Source organism: Macrobrachium rosenbergii, chromosome 22 (assembly GCF_040412425.1).
Source record: "Macrobrachium rosenbergii isolate ZJJX-2024 chromosome 22, ASM4041242v1, whole genome shotgun sequence".
NCBI lineage: Eukaryota > Metazoa > Arthropoda > Malacostraca > Decapoda > Palaemonidae > Macrobrachium > Macrobrachium rosenbergii.
This window is the reverse complement of record NC_089762.1, coordinates 5666472-5688605: the sequence shown is the minus strand read 5'-3', so window position 1 is coordinate 5688605 and position 22134 is coordinate 5666472. Positions and strand designations below refer to the sequence as shown.

Below are 22134 nucleotides of genomic sequence, written 5' to 3'. Positions count from 1 at the left end.
GTCCTCTGTATCTCAGGGGTGTCCGCATCCTGGGGAAGAGGACCCTCGAGTCCTTCCAGGGTGCAGTCCTCCCGATCTACTCTCCCTGCAAGAGGGAGAACCTCAGCAGACCCCCATGATCCTTCCTGCACCACACGGGCGTAAGACCTGGCCGAACCGAGGACCGAGCCAGGCATGTACGCCCCCGTGGTAGAACCCTGGGGAGGCAACTCGCCAGAGTTCTTCCTGTCCAACTCACGCCCCCTGGAAGGAGCCCAGGAGGTAGAGGGGACAGGCGAGGAGGATCGGGCGCCTCCACTGGCCTTGCTGGCACAACCAACAGGGGCAGCGGGCCAGGAGCGGTCACCAACCCGTGGTGGTGATGGCAGCCTGGGTAGAGGAGAGCGCTTTCACCTGGGTGAAGCAGTCTCCCAAAGAGAGCGGAGCGGCTCGCGCGAGTCAAGCTGCGTGCTCACCTCCCTGAGCCAGGCTGGCCACACGGACGTGGCCGGGGACTGGGAGGAGTCGAGCGCGCGGCTGGCTGGCACGAACTTGCACCGTCCTCTGGATGCACACCAGTCTTCTTCGAGGCCGGAACCTCTTGGGAAGACTGAGCAGGGGACCTCTTCTCTACTTCTCCAGGTGTCCGGACCCGAGGGACTGGTGCACCTTCCCGGGAACCTGGCTTGGTACTAGAAGAAGTACCAGCATGAAGAGTCGGGGCACCTGCATGCCCGGACTCTTTCTCTCGCCCCGAGCCGGAGTCTGTACAGAGAGAGATTTCTACCGTACCAGACTGGGGTACTCGGACACCTTAGAAACCCGGGTACTCGGAGCGACTCGTGAGCAAGTGTCTGACGCGGACCTGCTGGTCTTAGAGGCAGGCTTCTTCAGCACAGCAGGGGGAGCGCAAACCGTGGTCTGCATGCCCTTGGCTCCTGATACGACTGACCCGGGGGTCAAAGCAGCTGTTCCCTGATCCGTGGATCGGGTAGAGCCAGCGAGAGATCCCACTGCCTTCCCTGTGGAAGGAGGCAGTCCCTTAGAGGTCTCGGTGCGAGACTTCTTTTGGGGGGGGGAGAGACAGGCTTCTTCCTTGGCTGGGGAGCCTCAGAAGGAGAAGAGGAAGAAGAGGCAGCAGACGACGAAGACGAAGACGAAGATGACGACACCTTCCTCAATCTCTTCTTCGACTTCTTCGCCATCTTCCTCAGGATCATAGTCTAGTCCCCAAACCACAGAGGAGCAGCAGAAGGCACAGGAGCAACCAGGGGGGCCATGGAAGCAGGCGCAACCAGGGGGTCACGGAAGCAGGCGCAACCAGGGGGTCCAGGGAAGCAGGAGCAACCCAGGTAGCAGAGACAGTGCTTGGGCCAGCAGCTACCGGGGCAGACACAGCAGTGCGGGAGCCAGGACAGTCCAGGGACTAAGCCAGGGTCGAAGGCATGGGTGGCATATGGGGAGCCAGGCGGGGGCAAGTGTCAGGGAAGTGAGGAGCCGAAACCGTGGTCAATAACGAGTATGGGTCAGCAACAGGAGCAGGCATAGTCATATAAGGCACCGACGACGTCACCATGTGCAAGGGGCCAGGCAGGGACATTGGAGCCAGGAACCCAGGAGGCAGTGGCACAGAGTGGAATGTGGCAGGTGTGGCCAAAACCTGGGTGTCGAGGTGCGAGGCCACTGTCACAGGCAGCTTGTCGAAGGACGACACAGTGACAATCGTGGAGGTGGAAGCGGTGGCTGTGTGGGTCGTCACTGGAGCGCCAGACAAGTGTAATACCAGGCCCTCCAGTGATGGCACACCAGGCAGATGTCAGATCGGTTACCTGGCTAACAGAAGACGCTTCCACCCCAAAACTGAGGACAAAGCCGGGTCAAAAAGGGAAGCCTCTACTTGCTCTGGGGGGGGAGAAATTTGCCCCCGGAGTGAGGAGAGGCCCCAGAGAGGATGTCCTCAGCAACCGCTCCCCAACAGCCTTCCACACCCAATGAAACGAATGAGGAAGGAGAGGGGGAGTGATTACCCGAGGGAGAGGCAGCCAGAAGGGGAAGCTTGCCGGGAGGGAGGAACGACCCCGACAGATCAGCCACCACAGGAGTCGTCGGGGCATGTTACCCTTGGACGACTCCTTGGCGGGTTTCCTACGGTAGCGTCTCCTCCCTTCAAACTTCACCCACTGCTCGAGAGACCAGGAACAACACTCGCTACAAGGCGAAGCACACGAACACATGCGTCCCCTGCAAGTGGGGCAGAGGACATGTGGGTCTGTGTCAAAGCTCGATCTAAAGGTATGGCATTTCTTGCCTCCTACCCCAGGACACACACGCTGGGGGTAGGAGGGCTTATCAACATTCATACTGAAAACAAAAGGAAAGTTACCACAGGGAAAAGCTCAACAGTCAGGCAGAGAGCAAGAGCAACAACATCTGCAGTCTACGATGGCCAAAAGCAAATTGGAATGTTCACATCCGGGCAGGTGTACTCCCGCCTTCCAGATGGTAGTTAACTGCCTAACCACCTTGTTTGAAAGTTCAACGGCTGTTTCCAGCCTATCCTGAAAATAATTCCTAATGTAAAGGACCGATGGTTTGCATATCGTGTCGGAACAATCCTAATGTGAAGAACAGACGGTTTGTATATCGTGTCAGAACAAAAAAAGAGCTTAATGACAGTCGGGCAAAGAGCTCTGATAACACGTCTGCAACACATAATGGCCGAAAGCAAACTGGAATGTTTACATCCAGGAAGGTGGGTATTCTTGCCTACCTGACGGTAATTACTGCCTAACCACCTTTTCAAGAGTTTAACGGCCATTTCCAGCTTTGCCGTAAATAACTCCTAATGTAAAGGACCGTTGGTTTGTATATCGTCTAGGAACAAACATATTTTTAAATCTTGAATATGTTCGTGGATATAAATAAAAATGTACGTCTCCCCTTAACCTAAATTACGACATACTGCCCCAACCTGGACAGAGAAAGCAAGAGTTCCACATTGGGTATTACTTTGGAAATTGATTTTTCGCAAAGTATTTTGGTTCCTTATTATTTTTTTGTCAGTCGACTGTAATTAACCTGTAATTAACCTCAGAAGTTGTACGCTGGCCATCCTGGAATGCTGTCGTACATGTGCAGTGTTATAGGGGAGCTTTTGGTACAAAGTGCAGTTTCCTTCACCAGGGGTTGGGGGCAGAGCCTGCCGACTAAGTAACATGGCCTGCTAGGTTAGGTTACGTTGGAGTACATTAGGTTAGTATAGTTCCTTTTGTAGTAGGTCTCCTTAGCAAATCCCTTCTTAAACATATGGCTTCCTGATTACTTCCACATGCACAGAACCATTCCATAACAACAACATGGCAGTCCAGTCTTTCTCCCAACATTTCCAAAACCCTGCATTCTCAAGGGGTCCCCAATTGGCATTATTACAGTTTCGGTCAAATTCGGATATGTATTATTTCTTTACTTGTTATCATTCATTTTTGAGATGATTCATACGAAAAACTTATTCAAATCTTGCATAAATTAATGGTTACGGAGATATTTGCAGATGAATATTGTTCCTTATTGTTATCCCATCAAAGTACCAGTTAAAAGCTAAGACAATAGCCGTGCCCCCCCTCCATAGCTAACATGGCAAAATTGTAGCCACTCAACACCGAAACTGTAATTTTACCTAAAAAATAACACCTCGTAACCTAGGGGTGTTGACTTGTTACAATTTTGCCGTGTTAGCTATGGAGGGGGGGGTGGCTACTGTCTTACCTTGTAACTTGTACTTTGATGGGATAACAATATAAGGAACAATATTCATCGGCAAATATCTTCCTAACCATTAATTTGTGCAAGATTCGAGTAAGTTTTTCATGTGAATCATCTCAAAAATGAATGATAACAAGTAAGAAAATAATACATTCCGAATTTGACCGTAACTGTAATAATACCCCCAACCACGTTGGGTGATATGAGGTTGATAATAGTTAACTAACAATAAACAACACCACCTCCTTCATCAGCAACACTAAAAGTTTAGGAAAAACCAACTTCCAAGGTAACCGTCCGTGCAGAGCTCTCGCTTACAAATGCCAAAGTTTGCTTTCCCACCCCGCAGCTTAGCCTATCAGCCTAACCTGAGGTCTGCAGCTAGCCTAGGCCAGTCGGGAGAAGAATGGATTACAAAACGTCTCTGTAACCTCACAGTCCTTCTCACTTCATTTACATCCTCCACAAAGGTTGTTCATGCATGCTGGGACTTACGCATTTCCTACCTTTCCCGTCCCAAAACCCTATGGGGGAAGGGAAAAACAAAAGGGAGGGGGTACACAAACAATAATTGTCAAGAAATGCATGAAACACGAAAAATACAGGGGTCATGCATTTGCCTAGGACCGCCCAGTCTAATGGACTTCGGGCTTAAAAGCCTACAATTAGAGTATGAGTGTAGGTATGAACTGTTTCTTTCTCTTCGTGGGGACACGCCTAGCTGGAATTACAATATAGAATTTAAGCCAAAGGCTAAGCTCTGGGACCTATGAGATCAATTCTGAGGTGAAAACAATGTTGAAATAATTGCCAGGAGGGTGAAAAGTACACTGGAAGAAAATATGAACGGAGATACTGTCAAATGAATGAAAGGAGTTGCAGCTAGGGGGCCGAAGGGAAGCTGCCAAGAACCTTAAGCAATGCCTGACAGCACTAACCCCTACGGAAACAAGCCCAGGTGAAAGTTCGCCTGGTATCAGGCTTTAGGTGAATATTGCCTACCTTCATTAGTACACTAGAAAATAACAGCCAAAATGTTAACTGTGCAACTGGGTGTCTCTATTCGCAAGCCTCCGTAAGATTGTTTTGATGATCTGATCGTGATCCAATCCTTGTAACGGCACCTTTAAATGTCTTCTTCAACCTTTTTTGTCTTTCTGATTCCTTTTCTTTTCTTCATATTATTTTTAGGTACTTTTTTCGTTTCAACATTTTTTTTTATTGAGAAGTAACTATCCTGCCACTCTTCCCCTTGTGCTGTGAAGCGTTACTGCTTTACATATTTCTCTCTGCATTCTGAGTAAAAACAACTGATGAAATATGTAAGAGAATAAAATACAATCTGAATTGCCATTTTTTACAGTACCTTGTATTATTGTGTAAGTGTTATTGCTTCTTTAAGTTCTTGCTTTCATTTCTTGTATAAAGACAAACTCTCCTTGCTTTCTGATTCAACTTTTTATTTTCTAGTCGTCCTCTGTCTTCATTTCTATTTCATTTCCGTTATTGTTATTATTTTCAAATGTATCAATGCCAAATTTTTATCTATCAAGAATCTTTCTATTGTTTCCTATCCTATTTTCCAATTCCATGATTATTTTCCTTAGACACAAACTGAATCTTCGTTGCTACCTCCACGAGACTGATTGTAGGTAAAGTGCACATCAATCCGTCGAAAGACCATGTAAGGTAGGTGTTGAGTGACATATTGGCTGGGTGTTGTCTAGTTTATTGGGGGTTCCTTACTGAATGAATGTACAGAATCTTCGAAGTTGTTATTGGCTGGTGCGAGCCGCAATGCAATTTCTACACACAGACAAGGTAAAACAGAGATTATGTTTCAGACATCTATGCTTGTCGACAGACAAACAGATGGCGATTGCGAGAAACATAATAAACGTACAACGATAAAACATATATCAATGGAAAGGTCAGGAAATTCCACATATGGACATTTTCGTGAGATTCGAGACAGATTAATTAAAACAATGCAGTAGCATAATATATGTGAAATGGCGAGACGTTTGGCGTCTTCACAAACAGAAACATACACACAGATTGATACAGAAGACTCGGTGGAACATTATGAGTACATGATCCGAATGCTTGCATGGCAATGCAAGTAGTGGTGATTGTACATGAATCGAGACAACAATGGTTAGAGAGAAATGGACAGGAATATTGTATGGAAGTGTGAGAGAGGTGCGAAATAATGAGCAGGGGGACAAGTACTGCTGGTTTATTGATGTTGTTTCAGATTTAGCTGGCCTTGTGCCAGCACAGGCCCCTGCTCCTAGAGCAGACCGTAACTCTATGTTGATGAGTCTGCGAGATGGGTAGGTTGAAGGTTTATTGATGAAGCGAGCCGCTTATAAAGCGGGATACGGACGTCTGCATACTTCGCAGAGACCGCGGGTACAAAGATTTGTACATAAAGCATGATTGTTTAGAAAGACAATATAAATATACAATTTACAATTATGGTGGTAAACAAACATATATTCTGATCGACCCTAGGTCGATGTGAAGGCACCGCAGAAAACGGGATGTTCTCTATAGAGAACGCGTTGAGCGGGGACTTTACAGTAGAAGTTGCGTTCCTTCAAGCGATCGCCGCTGACGCACGGGAGGGAGAGAGAGAGCGGGACGCTTTGTCGTCTTGTTTTGTCCGATGGCTGACCCACACGCACGTGTGCCAGTAGGACCGCATTGCGGTCCCTTACAATATTTCCCTTCCCCCCACCCCAAGCAAGGCCCCGTTAGCGGAAATCTTCTTGCTGACAATTCGAATGGGCGCGAAGGGCTTGGGCTTTGGGCGGGCAGCAGGTTGAAGGGTGGCGCCGGTCGGCAGGAACTCGAGGAGGATGGCAGCGGGTTGAAGGATGACGTCGGCTGATCCTTCGGTAGCCAGCTCGAGGGGAACGGCAGTAGGCTGAAGGATGACGTCGGCTAATCCTTCGGTAACCAGCTCGAGGGGACGGCAGTAGGCTGAAGGTTGAAGTCGGCTAATCCTTCGGTAACCAGCTCGAGGGGGAAGGCAGTGGCTGAAGGATGACGTCGGCTGATCCTTCGGTAGCCAGCTCGAGGGGGGACGGCAGTAGGCTGAAGGATGACGTCGGCCGATCCTCAGCCAGCTCGAGGGGACGGCAGTAGGCTGAAGGATGACGCCGGCTGATCCTTCGTAGCCAGCTCGAGGGGGACGGCAGTAGGCTGAAGGATGACGTCGGCTGATCCTTCGGTAGCCAGCTCGACGGGACGGCTGGGCTGAAGGATGACGCCGCTGATCCTTCGGTAGGCAGCTCGAGGGGGACGGCAGTAGGCTGAAGGGTGACGTCGGCTGATCCTTCGGTAGCCAGCTCGAGGGGGACGGCAGTAGGCTGAAGGATGACGTCGGCTGATCCTTCGGTAGCCAGCTCGAGGGGGACGGCAGCAGGCTGAAGGATGACGTCGGCTGATCCTTCGGGGCCAGCTCGAGGGGACGGCAGCAGGCTGAGGGATGACGCCGGCTGATCCTTCGGGTAGCCAGCTCGAGGGGACGGCAGTAGGCTGAAGGATGACGCCGGGCTGATCCTTCGGTAGCCAGCTCGAGGGGACGGCAGGCTGAAGGATGACATCGGCTGATCCTTCGGTAGCCAGCTCGAGGGGGACGGCAGCAGGCTGAAGGATGACGCCGGCTGATCCTTCGCAGCCAGCTCGAGGGGGACGGCAGCAGGCTGAAGAATGACGCCGGCTGATCCTTCGCAGCCAGCTCGAGGGGGACGGCAGCAGGTTGAAGAATGACGTTGGGTGATCCTTCGGTAGCCACCTCGAGGGGGACGGCAGCAGGCTGAAGGATGATGTCGGCTGATCCTTCGGTAGCCAGCTCGAGGGGGACGGCAGTAGGCTGAAGGATGACGTCGGCTGATCCTTCGGTAGCCAGCTCGAGGGGGACGGCAGTAGGCTGAAGGATGACGTCGGCTGATCCTTCGGTAGCCAGCTCGAGGGGGACGGCAGTAGGCTGAAGGATGACGTCGGCTGATCCTTCAGTAGCCAGCTCTCGACGGGACGGCAGTAGGCTGAAGGATGACGCCGGCTGATCCTTCGGTAGCCAGCTTGAGGGGACGGCAGTAGGCTGAAGGATGACGCCGGCTGATCCTTCGGTAGCCAGCTCGAGGGGACGGCAGTAGGCTGAAGGATGACGCCGGCTGATCCTTCGGTAGCCAGCTGAGGGGGACGGCAGCAGGCTGAAGGATGACGCCGGCTGATCCTTCAGTAGCCAGCTCGAGGGGGACGGCAGCAGGCTGAAGAATGACGTCGGCTGATCCTTCGGTAGCCAGCTCGATGGGGACGGCAGCAGGCTGAAGGATGACGTTGGCTGATCCTTCGGTAGCCAGCTCGAGGGGGACGGCAGCAGGCTGAAGGATGACGTCGGCTGATCCTTCGGTAGCCAGCTCGAGGGGGACAGCAGTAGGCTGAAGGATGACGTCGGCTGACCCTTCGGTAGCCAGCCCGAGGGGAACGGCAGTAGGCTGAAGGATGAATTTGGCTGGTCCTTCGTTGGTCATGTCATCCGGTACGAGTTCAGGGGCGGCGGCAGGCTGCCTGGAGGAGGTGTCCAGGGTTCCTGTGGTGGGGTGGGTCTGTTATGCAGTGAATAAGTATGAGATTCACTGATCGGGATTATGAAAGAGAGAGAGAGAGAGACACGATGTTGATAGTTTAAAATGATGAGTCATGGGACCAAGTAAATTGAAGACTAACCATAACAAACCTCCAAGAAGTGGGAAAGGAAGGAGGAGTTAGAGGATAGACTAAGAAGTGAAAAGGTCAGCAAAATTGACCTGATTTGTCCTTGTCAAAAGTGGGAGTTAAGATTGAACCATTAAGAGTAAAGTAGACGTCCTCAAGGAGGCGGAGTTTTATTCAACATAGGTCCAGAGTTCATTCTGATCAATTTTTAGCCAGAGTTACTTGAAAACCAAATTGGGTAGGATTGTGTCACTCGCTCCTCTCTTAACATCAAGAAATTTCTAAGTCCAGTGTGGCTGGCCGTGTGAAATAGTTTTGTAATAAACTTATGAAAAACCGTGCCCGGCGAATACTTACCCCCGCCTGAAAAAAAAAAAAAATAGAAAAATATTAATGGACAATTTCAACCTAACTTACCGAGTCCCCTGCGTTACTATCAAGTGAAGTCTACAGACACGGTCGTTCATATGTGGTGCAACGCAAAACAAAAAGAAAAACTCAACCGCATAATAATTTGGTGGCAGTTTCGGAGGATTTCGCCCAGCGCACATTTGAAAAAACATTAAAGTTCACGGCCCTAGAGAAAATTTACAGAGACTGAGCAGTGACGGCGCTGAAACTAACTCTCAATTTAATAGCGCAAATAATCTCAAGACGGTCTTCAGCACTAGAAACACCAATACAACATCAACACTGTAGCAGAAGGGAAACGAAGCAGAACGAAATATTCCAAGAAGCAGTGAATCTTTTTGCGTCGATCGGAATGAAAAATTGACAGCGGTAAATCTCTGCCTAGTTTGAAACTTCCGAACATTCGCATAAGATCAACCAGAAATTCAGTTTAATAATTGTATATGAACATAATAAGAACAATAGTAATAATCACGGCATAGAACAGCGGTGATTTTTATAAGAAAACGAAATTTACGAAAGAAAGAATCAGCAACTCGCGCTATACTACGCCGATCGCAGCAGCGGAGAAGACGAAAACAAACTGTGTTGGCGGACGTATGAAAGTCGCTTATATCTACGTCAGTTCAGTGAACTTTTCTATCGTGTACGGACTTAAATACACGAAATTCCAAAAATTTTTGGTCGCTAAAAGGGAGACTTAGCGAAAAGTAGCGGTAGCAGAGCAGTGACGACGACGGCGACGAATGAGAGCGGACGACGGCGACGAAAGATAGTGAAGAATTCGGAACGGCGATAAAGTTTAGAAGTCAACGCGTTGATAACCGCCTCTCGAAAGGAAAGTGACGCCTTCAATCAACAATTTGGAAGGGATTCCAAATTTTTTTTCTTCGCCAAATTCAGCAAGTACGGACTGGAAGTCGGCCGAGCTGTGCCGAATTATCGCTGGATGCTAACGACAAATTGCGCTCAAGTGCAATCAGCGCGATCTTCAAGTGCAAGGCGACACGAAGCTAATTGAATAGTAAACATTCATTCCTAGTATCGGGGAATTATCAAGAGAATTTATTTTTCTCTGTGAATAATTAAATTTTTTTTGTGCGTGAAATTTTTATATAATTATTTTTCCCTGCAGTGCGCAAATAATTTTTTAAACATAAATGATTTAAGTAAATTGTTTTTCTTTTGAATAATATTCTGAAGAATTTTTCCTTATTGTTGTACGAAGGAAATAATTTTTTTCTCATATTTAGTAATTTTTTTACGAAATAGAAATTTTCGTTCACTTGGTGATAGAGACAATTCTGTTTAAATAATTCTATCATAATAAATTTTATTGTTAAACACTTGGCGCAGCATTTTGCAGTGGAACCCAAACAATTGTATACATAAGACTAATATCAGACTTTTTCAGATTGTGAGAGAGTCCTATGAAGGAATGAGTTAGGAAAAATTTGAATTTTTTTGTATAGAGGGATACAGTCAACTCAGCAAACATGCAATTGAAGTAAGTACCTGATTCTCAAATTTATTTTTTTCAATTTTTCATTCTTGGAATCATTGAATATTTTATGAATTAATATGAATAACACTTTGGACGAAGTTATCGCCCGACTGCAACAGACAAGAAGCGAAGACCAGACTCCATATAACCTAAGACCTGTACCTGAACGACTTTCTAGACCCAGACGTTCTCGTAGTCAAGGTCCCCCACTTAGTTTACCGAGTGCGCCTAACCCTTCAGTTGTAACCACTAACCCAATAACTTCCATTGTACCTAGAAATAACAACATGGCGCAAACCGCCGTAATAACCTGCCACTAGATTTTGTGGAACGGTAGACCCAAGTAATGTAGATAAAAGTAGATTAGAAGAATATGGTGTAAATCGATGGATAGCAGACACAGAAAGCAGAATTTCAGCTGCTGGTATCACAGATGAGAGAAAGAAAATAGATGAAGCACTCTTGTATGTTAGTATGGAACATGGTGATGCACATACAGTTCTTCATTCAGTACTTTTTAGGAATATTACTCTGTTTAACGAATTCAAGAAACAGTGCTTACAATTTTGGCAACCAGAAGCACAGAAAGATCCATGGTATAACATAGGAACTTTCCATCATCAGAAATATGAGGGTAATCACTTAGTTTTAGCCACTAGAGTAGAAGAAGCTATAGATAGAGTGACGACAGATATGAAAGCTGTAGGAATTGTTGTTGGAAGGAAGGATGAATTTGATGGTGATGAAACAGATTTAGCTAGTATATCCAAGGTACTTAGATATATGTCATTAGGACCAATCTACGATGCTTTGGGTAAGGAAGAAAGAGTAGCCTTAAAGAAGTACTGTGATAGGAAGCCAAATGATGGAATTGTACAAACTTTGATGTACATAGAAAGGAAAGTAAAACAGAATTCATCAAGTAGTAGTGCAGATTTTACGGAACCTGCAGCTAGTGGAAACCCAAGAAATAATAGCAATCAGTCCAATAGAAACCAATCAGGGCAAGCTAGGTCTAGGTATCAGGAAATAGAAATTCGTTTGATAGAAATGGTGGAACAACAATAGGAGATTTAATCAATCAAATAGAAACAATCAAGGTAGGCCGCCAAATAGAGGTAACAATGGGAATACCACTGGAACTAATGGAAATAACAGTGGAAATAACAGGACTCCTGGACAGAGGGGAGCTAGTCAAGGCCAAAATTCAGGGAATAATAGGCCACAGTTCAATAGGCAGAGACAAAGTTGTGGAAATTGTGGTTATAACAACCATACAACCCAGAATTGTAGAAGAAACAAATGGTGTTCTGAATTGCAATAAGACAGGACATTTGATCCAAAACTGTTGGTACAACAAACAGGGAAATTCTCAGGGTCTCAAAATAACCAAAGTACTCAGCCTAATAATCAGAATACCTCCCCAGTAACCCAAATCAAGGGGGATTCTCAGTGACAATCACAGAGAGTGCAGCAGAAAGGTCCATCCTTACAGAAAGAAATAGTGACAGTGAATAAGGATGTATCCCCAACAGACATTACTCAAGTAATGAAATAGTGTTTTCTGTAAAGAATTTTAATACGTGTCAGGAAGAGTTGCCTATCATACAAGTACACTTAGAAGGTGTACTGAGTTCCATATTGTTGGATACAGGCAGTACTGTAAGTATCATAGATAAAGGCACTTTAACAAAACATATAGGTTGTGAGCTTTCCCAAATGAGAGAATCTTATAGACCATAAAGGGGATCGCTGGAAAGCAAATAAGGGCTATAGGCAATGTCAATTTAGAGATAGAAATTCTAAATAAGAAATACAGGGAAGAGTTTGTGGTGTTGGAAGAGAAATATTTTCCAGCTCAAGCTCTATTTTCCTTCCAGGCTATGAAAAGATGTGGAATTACACTAGATTGTAGCAATGGAAGAGTAACTATCAAGGAAATTGATAGAGGAAATGTTTGCTCTCTTGAAGAAGAGGAACAGTTTCAGATAAACTTGATCACTTTACCTGAGACAGCCTCATCTGAAGAAGTAGACATCCAACAGATAGAAATAGAATTTAATGCTAACCCGGGTAGGACAGTGAGTAGAAATTCAATGATAGAAGAAATAGAAGAAGATAGACAAACTACTTTTAAAAGCCTAGAAGCCACTCAGGAGGAATTCTCAGATAGCAGGTATGAAAATGATAACTCAAGTGCACGACAAGTAGATACCTCCGAAGAACTTAGTTCTTTTTCCCAACCTGACGATCCTGACACGCTAATAGATTGTAGTCACTTAATAATAAGAGAAGATACGGAAGAGAAGTATCTCAATGAGGTGTTGCTGTTAGGCAACCTAAAAATGACAGAGATAGGTTCTGTGATACTACAAGATGAAAATTCAGATGATACTGATGTCTGTTACACTGCCGATGCACAGAATGCAGAAGAGATCTGCTTAGTTAGTACTGCCGATGATAATCTTGTAAAACTCAAATTAAACAATAGCGTTATACTGCATCCACAAGGTCTGACAAAGGTTTGTCTTAGAATTGTAACAGATAAAACCTAGGTGATACAGATGTGTTTGTTAGTTAATGAAGACTTACCAGACTTTGTGAAAATGGACAATTCCCTAGTAAGACTTAATGGTGGAAATTGTACGACTTATGTGTATAATTATTCTGACAAGAGACTAGAATTGCATGCAGGCATAGAATTCTGTAAGGAATTGTGATTACTAACCCTCTACTAACCCTAAGTGAAAAGCATTTGTCTCTGTAGCTGACACAAGAGTTAAATTAGAAGGGAAGTAAATAATACAGATTTTCCTCATTGTAGGGACAGGTTACTACAGATATTAGAGAAATATAGGAGTGTTGTAGCAGTAACAGGAGATATGTTAGGAAGGACAGATGTCCTGCAGCACAAAATAGTCATAGAAGATGGTGTTAGACCTTTTATATACCTAACTACAAACTTCCAATAAGTCAAAGACCCATTGTAGACGAGATGGTTGAAGAGATGAAGGAAGATGGAGTTGTAATACCTTCTAAGTCACCTTATAATTCACCTTTACTGCTAGTTCCAAAGAAAGACGGTACATGGAGGATGGTAATTGATTACCGTAAATTGAATTCCCACCATCCCTGATCGAATGCCAATGCCAGTCATTAATGACATGTTAGCTCAATTAGGAGGTGCCAAGGTTTTTTCTAGCCTCGATCTACTGAGTGGATATTGGCAAGTTCCTCTCGATGAAGAATCCAAGCATCTCACGGCATTCAGTACTCATAAAGAACATTTGCAATTTGAGGTAATGCCGTTTGGTCTTACTTCAGCTCCTTTAACGTTTGTACGTTTAATGCTGCAAATCTTGGGAGATGTTGAAGACGTATCGGTTTATCTTGATGATGTAATAATTGCTAGTAAGGATGTAGAGAGTCATTTCAAGACAATAGAATTAGTATTAGATAGGCTCAGAAAGGCCGGTTTAAAGGTAAAAATTAAGAAATGTCAGTTTCTGAAGAAATCTCTAGAATATCTAGGACATGTTATCAGTGAACATGGTTTGAAAATGCAAGAAGGAAAGATTAAGGCTATTGTAGACTATCCAGCCCCAAGAAATTTGAAGGCACTAAGAAGATTCCTAGGTATGGTAGGGTATTATCGACCTTTCATAAAGGGATTTGCTACCATAGCAAAACCATTAACTGAGTTAACTAGGAAAGATGCTAGCTATGAGTGGAAAGATGAACAGGAAGCAGCGTTCAAAACACTAAAGGATATGTTGATAACAGATCCTATCCTAGTTTATCCAGACTTCGAGAAGGAATTCTACTTAGCCTGTGATGCTTCAAGTACAGGACTAGGTGCCGTCTTGATGCAAAAAGGATAAAACAAGGATGAGGACTGTATACTATGCCAGTAGAGTTTTGAATGCAGCTGAAAGAAATTACAGTACAACAGAAAGGGAATGTTTGGCATTAGTCTGGGGATTACAGAAATTTAGGCACATTTTGCTAGGACATAAAATTAATGTTCTTACAGATCATAAACCCATTTGTGATCTTTTCAAGAAAAGGGCTTTTACCAATAATATGAAGTTCAATAGATGGTTCGTTAGCGTATTAGAATTTGCCCCAGAATTTAGATACATACCTGGTAAATATAACACATTAGCTGACGCCTTATCTAGATCACAAGAAGAGAACGAGAAACAAATTACCACTCATAATTTCGCCTTCAGTTGTCAAATCACAGACTTAGATTTAGACAAAGTTCGTCAGGAACAACAAAAGGATTCTAGAATAAGGGAAGTAATTGGTAACCTCTTGCAAGGTGAAAAAATTCAGAGTTTCAATTGATAGATGGGTTATTGTACAAGACTTCAGACGAACCAAATGCTTGTTCACGTTTGTACATTCCTGATACACTAATACAAGACGTTTTAGAACTAACCCATTCATACAAGTTATCAGGACATCCTGGAATTAAGAAAACATGTAGAACAATCACTAGAAACTATTTTTGGCCTCGATGTAGTGAAGATGCTACTCGGTTTGTTCAGAATTGTACCCTATGTAATATACATAAGGGGAATGTCAACGTCAAGGCTCCTCTGGAAATGTATCCTTCAGAATTAAATCCTTTTCAAGTAGTCACAATGGATTTCTTAGGTCCATTCCCGAACACCATCAGAGGAAATAAACAGATTTTAGTTTTCATTGACTATTTGACCAGATACGTAGAAATAGTTCCAACTAGAAACAGAGAAGCATCAACGGTGGCAGAAGCCTTTAAGTCTAGAATTATAACCAGACATTCATGTCCTCAAGTTTTGCTCTCAGACAATGCTGCTGAATTTACTAGTGACATTCTAACAAAATTGTGTGACTTTTATGAAATACAGAAATGTCAAATAACAGCATATAAGCCAAGCTCAAATGGAGCAGTAGAAAGAACAAATCGCAAGATAAAGGATGTTCTGAAAACATTGGTAACCCCTAGCACTGAAGACTGGGACTTGACTCTCGAAGACATACAATTTACTCTAAACAACACAGTAAATGAATCAATAGGAGAAACTCCTCATTTCCTATTGTATGGCTACCAAAAGAGAATGCCAAATTCACTTTTGGATGATGCCGCACCACCCAGACGTACGCACAACTACGAGGACTATATTGCTTGGAAGACAAGACGTACGTACAGAGACCGTTAAAGTCACCAGGGCTAGATTAAAGGAGTTACATAAAAAAAAAAATCTAGTAAGTATTACAATAACAGATCCACCATACCCTCGTTAAAGGTAGGGACAACAAGTTTATGTACTCAATCATGTTCTTGAAGGACCTAATATTAAAGTATCACCAAAATTTCGAGGTCCATATAGAGTTTTAGAAGTTTTGAAGTTGAATAAATTCAAATTAATGCATGAAATTACCTTGAAAGAATCCATTGTACATTGGAACCACATTAAAGTAGTTCATTCAGAACCTTGGTCGTCTACCCAGTTAAAAGATTTGTCCAATAAAGATAAGATAGATAATAAAATAGAATCTTCAATGACCCCAAGGTATAATTTGAGAAGAAGGTAATGGCAAGTGCAAGTGCAATGGTAAACAAATGTAGTTGATAAGATTTTTACTGCTTGATAACATTATTTCAGCAAATGGATTGTATGGTGGTTGGCAGTGAGTCAAATTGTGAACTCACTCATACAACTAAGGAAGGGAGCCATCATCAAGGAGCATGGCAAGGTTAAGATGATACAGGACCTAGCCATTGTTAAGATCCAGACGGACTCCATTATCGATCAGAGAGAGCAGTTAGGCCAGCTGAGCAATCAGATACAGGCAGGATTACAAAGTGTCCAAGACAGAAATTTGTACGACATGCTCTCCAAGTTGCAGAGGGACATCGATAGTGTTATGCCAAGGAAAGTAGTAAAGCGATCACTCATACCCTTTATAGGTGTCGCTTTACACAATCTCTTTGGAGTGGCGACCGATGGTAATGTTGAAAGGCTAAAGGAAAGAGTGGCACAACTTGAAAATTGGGCTTCTGAGCAGGGCACTGTCTATAATAAAGTAATAGGAAATGTCAATCAAAATCAGAAAATGATCACAGTGCTGAAAGAATTTGTGAATAGTGCCCTCCATAATGTTTCATCAGAAATTGCTAGAATCCATCAAACAGAAATGATGGAGCAACTGCTCATAGAAACAAGTAATTTCCTTCTGGAATACAAGGAATTACTCAATGCAATTATGATGGCAGGTAAAACCTGCTGTCGCCTTTTCTGATAACCCCTAGTGAAATTGAAGCCATTATTCAGAAATGTGTTGTGAACAATCACTTGAAGCCACTAGTAGAAAATATAGTGGACTATTATGGCCTGATCACAGTGAAAGTGATAGCCAGTTAAATTATACTAGTGATCCCTTTCAACAATCCAGACGTCAACTCATTGATGTCAGTCTATCCATTCCCAATGGTAGTAGATAATAAGTCCATTGTACTAGAAGGAACAGTTCGACACTTTGCCTTGCAGCATGATTCTTTCCTAGTGACTGAAATTCCCGAACATAAATTCAGGGAATGTGTCATGCTTAATGATGGTGTATATGTTTGTAACATTGTGAATTTCTATGAACCCTTGAATGCTCTTCATTGCCTAGATGATCTTGTAAACAACAAGAATGGTAAGAACCATTGTAAATATATACCGTTTACAGAAACTTTCAAGGCTCAAATCATTGATGATGAAATTTTTGTGTTCTCAGCAAACAGATTGAATGCTAAGATTGACTGTAAGTCAAACAAAACAGAAGTAGTTTTCATTAACGTACACTCATTTTCATCTGCTTGTGAACTGGTCATTTTACATAATTTGTATTACAAACCTACAGTCTTCACGACATACAGTTTGAATTTCAGTAAAAGTGTACATCAGTTTGCAGTTATTAACGAATTTCAACTTTCAGAACTGGAGTTGGAGACATTCACAAAGCTAGAAGAGGTTCATACTTTCTTTCATACATATAAGACCGAGATTTCTCCTATTATGTCATTCATAAATGTCATTCTTTTGGTACTGTTTGCTTTCATTTCTTTTATAATTGTCAGGAAATTAATATTGAATAAGCTTACCTTAATCAAAGACATGATGGACAGAATCCTTCCTAGAGAGTGATAGCGTTTACCATTGACTTGCACTTGAACATTTGATGATTGATTTTTTTATTTTACAATTTATGATTGATAACCAGAGAGTAATAGGCATTTGATATATTTACTTTGCCATAATTTTCTGCATTTAGTTTGAGTATTTGATATTCAAATTCATGCTTATATTGTTTGTGTTAGCACTATGATGCATTATAATATTTCTTGCATTTATTGCTTGTTGATAGAAATTATTGAAATTGAAGTAATTGACTATAGTCAAGTTGAGTTGGTTATCTACTTGCATTGTAGTCAATGCTGGTAGGTGACCGAGTGATGTTATGCAGTGAATAAGTATGAGATTCACTGATCGGGATTATGAAAGAGAGAGAGAGAGAGACACGATGTTGATAGTTTAAAATGATGAGTCATGGGACCAAGTAAATTGAAGACTAACCATAACAAACCTCCAAGAAGTGGGAAAGGAAGGAGGAGTTAGAGGATAGACTAAGAAGTGAAAAGGTCAGCAAAATTGACCTGATTTGTCCTTGCCAAAAGTGGGAGTTAAGATTGAACCATTAAGAGTAAAGTAGACGTCCTCAAGGAGGCGGAGTTTTATTCAACATAGGTCCAGAGTTCATTCTGATCAATTTTTAGCCAGAGTTACTTGAAAACCAAATTGGGTAGGATTGTGTCACTCGCTCCTCTCTTAACATCAAGAAATTTCTAAGTCCAGTGTGGCTGGCCGTGTGAAATAGTTTTGTAATAAACTTATGAAAAACCGTGCCCGGCGAATACTTACCCCCTCCTGAAAAAAAAAAAAAAAAAATAGAAAAATATTAATGGACAATTTCAACCTAACTTACCGAGTCCCCTGCGTTACTATCAAGTGAAGTCTACAGACACGGTCGTTCATATGTGGTGCAACGCAAAACAAAAGAAAAACTCAACCGCATAATAGGTCATCTCAGAGGGTTGGACATCTACTGAAGGCTTGGGGACGTCAAGAGGTTGGGTCGAGGAGGCACACTGATTTAGAAATGGCGTGGTCGTCATCATGGGTCGGACGTCTGCCATCGGCTCCTTCGGGTCACTCCAGGGTCACCAGTGTAAGGTAGGTGTTGAGTGACAAATGAATGTACAGTTGTTTCAGATTTAGCTGGCCTTCTGCCAGCACGGGCTCTTGCTCTTAGAGCAGCCTGTAATGAATGTACAGAATTTTCGAAGTTGTTATCGGCTGGTGCGAGCCGCAATGTAGTTTCTACACACAGACAAGGCAAAACAGAGATTATATTTCAGGCATCTGTGCTTGTCGACAGGCAAACAGATTGTGAGAGACATAATAAATGTGTACAATGATAAAACATATATCAATGGAAAGGACAGGAAATTCCACATATGGACATTTGAATGAGATTTGAGACAGATTAATGAATACAGTGCAGTAGCATAATATATGTGAAATGGTGAGACGTTTGGCGTCTTCACAAACAGAAACATACATACATACAGTTTGATAGAGAAGATTCGGTGGAACATTATGAGTACATGATCGGAATGCTTGCATGGCAATGCAAGTAGTGGTGATTGTACATAAAACAAGACAACAATGGTTAGAGAGAACCTGTCCTGTTTTTTAAGGAATTAGTTTGACTTCAGGTCACCTGTAAATCTTTTGTACCAGCGGTCTCTTCAGACTACACAGACGTCCACATCCGTTTTGTAAGCAGCTAGTTTTTCATCAATAAATCAGCAGTACTTGTCTCCCTGCTCATTATTTCAGGCACCTCTCTCACAGTGGTGAATCCTGGAGTGGTTCCTGGAAGCCATTAACGGACCCAAATGGCGACTAAGTCTTGGCACAATGAACCTAATCCATGCCCCTAACAGACTAACTACGGCACTCTAACAAAGCGTTTGGGCCTTAACCGACCCTCGTCGGCAGGTTGCCAGCGTCATCAGGGGATCCACATGGCACACTCCCCCAGTGTGTATTGGCGTGAGTGTTCCCACACACTCCAAGTGAGAGTGCGAAAAGAGCATGGACGGAGACATTCCCAACCACGTACAAATTACCGTGAACCTCTCGTAGGCAGACACCTCCCTCTCACAACCCCCTCCCGTGCGCACCTCCACACCGATACCGCCACCCCACGTGATGGCCCCCCTGACGGACCAACCAAAGACGGCTCTTAACATAAGGCTGCTGCCATTCACCAGGGAGAACGCAGCATCTTGGTTTTACAGGGTCAAGGGGCAATTCAGAATAGCAGGCCTGACTGACAAGGTGTTGAGGGCGGACATCATTAACGCCCTCCCGGAGGAGATATATAAGATCACCCCTTGGTTGATGATGACGTTGGTCCCCGCCACCTTCCAAGAACTGAAATCCACTCTCGTCGAGACCTGCTCCCTGCCAGTCTCCAAGAGAGCTGCCTGCACCCTCGACCTCGCCCTCAACCCCTGGCAGGAGGGAAACCTCTTGGAAGTGTGGCACACCATCCAAGACCTCCTCCTCCTCCCCAAGACTGACAGCAGCGGTAGGCGCAAGGAAATCAGTCTTCAAGAGAGATCTTCCTGCAGCAACTACTACCAGAGGTCCGTGGGCAGATCACGGATGCATACACCCTGCCAGATGAGGACCTAATCAGGTTGGCGTTTGAATTTGACTCCACAAAGGCAGCCAAGCTCGGCGACCATGCCCGCAAACTCTGCCAACTGCCTCCTGCTGGAGGACCCCACCACAGAGCCTGTCAACTCCATCGATCAGAAAAAATCGTCCCACCAGCAGAAGAGGGAGGGGCCAGGGCTATGCAACTTCCACTGGGGGTTCAAAGAGCTGCCTGGAGGTGACTTGAAGGCCCTGCCCTTTCTTCCTTCTAAAAATGGAGGAGGTTTCAAAACCCCACAGGCCCCGTGGCAGCAACAACAAAAATATCCAGGGGCCTCTTATCAGTAAAATAACAGAGTTCTAAAAATGGTCCGCAACGCTCCGCAGGATGATGTTGGTCGACACTGGAGCCACGCATTCGGTGTTTCCACCTTCAGGAGAGGACCTCAGACGACCGCCGGACCCAACTACCTACCTGACAGCTGCAAACGGGTCCCCCATCCTCTCCTACGGCACCAGCTCCTGTCGATCTCCATCCTTGGCCGGAGGTACAGCTGGGAGTTCATCATAACAGACGTCAGGACTCCTCTCCTGGGGCTGGATTTCCTCGCCCACTTCAGTCTAGCAGTCAACGTCGGCCGCAAACACCTGCTGGACACCCAGTCCTGCCAGTCCCTGCCCTTGTTGCCAAGCCCCAGGGAGCCTGCCATCTGCTCCATCGCACCCCATCAGTATGGTTCCCTCCTGAAGGAGTTCCTGGAGGTCTTCAAACCCAAGCTGCGCCAGATACCCAGGACTCCTGCCAAACATGGGATTTACCACCCTATCAAGACAAAGGGGCCCCTGACTCACGGTAAGTTCCGATGGCTTCCCCCCGCAGAGCCTTCAGGAGGCAAAAAAGGCCTTTGCTGAGATGGTAAAGATGGACATATGCAAAAAATGCTAACCTGTAGGGCTTCCCCTGTTCACATGGTGCAGAAATTGCAACGGCACCTGGAGGCCCTAGACGGTGACTTGACAGGAGGCTGAACCTTCTGCAACGGAACCCCCGACTACTAGCCCCTGCCAAACATGCAGGACCTGATGGCCTCTTTCCACAGGGTCAGGATATCCTCCAAAATGGACTTACTAAAATCTTATTTTCAGGTACCAGTAGCACCAGAGGACATCCCCAAAACCGCCATTGTCACACCCTTTGGGTCCTACTTCTTCGCCTGAGGAACGTGGGCGCGACCTTCCAGAGGTTGATGGACAGCATCCTGGGTGACCTGGACTTCTGCATTGAAACTGGATGATATCCACCATCTTTTGGCAGATCCTGGAGAGGAGGAACACCTTCACACATCCGGAAAACTGCAGCGCCTGGAGAGTGGCCTCGGCCACCAGGTTTGACAAATGCACCTTTGGCGTCAAGAAGGTGGAGTTCCTGATGCCACAGATATCCCCTATGGCGCCTGGAATGTCGTCGAAGGTCAAAGACTCTGAGAAGTTCCCCACCCCAGCCTCCATCAGGTGCTGTAAAAGTATTCCTTGAAATGGTCAACTACCCACAGAAGATTCATCCTGGGATTGCTCACACCATGGGCCCTGATGGAGGTCCTGAAGGGATGTCCAAAGACCTTAGTGTGGGACCCTGACCAGCAGAAGGCTTTCCTCCTGACAAAGGCCTCCCACCAAAGCAACATCTTTGGCCCACCAGGACCCAGCGCCCCTCCAGCTGACAACGGACGTCAGCAACGCCGCCTGTGGAGCAGTCCTGGAACAGGTCATCAGAGGGACCCCTCAGCCCATCGCCTTCTTCAGTAGGAGGCTAAACCCGAGTCCCGCTTACAGCACCTTCAACCGAGAACTCTTCAAGCAGCATACCAGGTGGTACAGCACTTCCAAGTTCCCTGGAGGGAGGTACTCCCTGGTGCAATTTGGACTGACCACCAGCCGCTGGTCCACGCCTTCACGAAGCTGGGCGATGCATGGTCCTCTAGGCAG

At 45.0% G+C, this 22134-nt stretch overlaps 1 protein-coding gene and 1 long non-coding RNA gene across 2 annotated transcripts in view; one reads left to right on the top strand and one right to left on the bottom strand.

Moving 5' to 3' along the window:
• The window catches only part of LOC136850561 (myoneurin-like), a 98499-nt gene extending 93617 nt beyond the window's left edge, over window positions 1-4882 (bottom strand). Inside the window, exon 1 of the mRNA XM_067124187.1 lies at window positions 4744-4882. The gene's annotated coding sequence lies outside the window, so the exon portion shown is untranslated. The remainder of the gene's footprint in view (window positions 1-4743) is intronic.
• Window positions 4883-8683: 3801 nt separating this feature from the next.
• LOC136850560 (uncharacterized) lies at window positions 8684-18322 on the top strand. The gene is made up of 3 exons (XR_010856655.1): window positions 8684-9904; window positions 10295-10387; window positions 16039-18322. It is a non-coding gene; the product is annotated as an uncharacterized lncRNA (long non-coding RNA).
• The last annotated feature ends 3812 nt before the right edge of the window (window positions 18323-22134 follow it).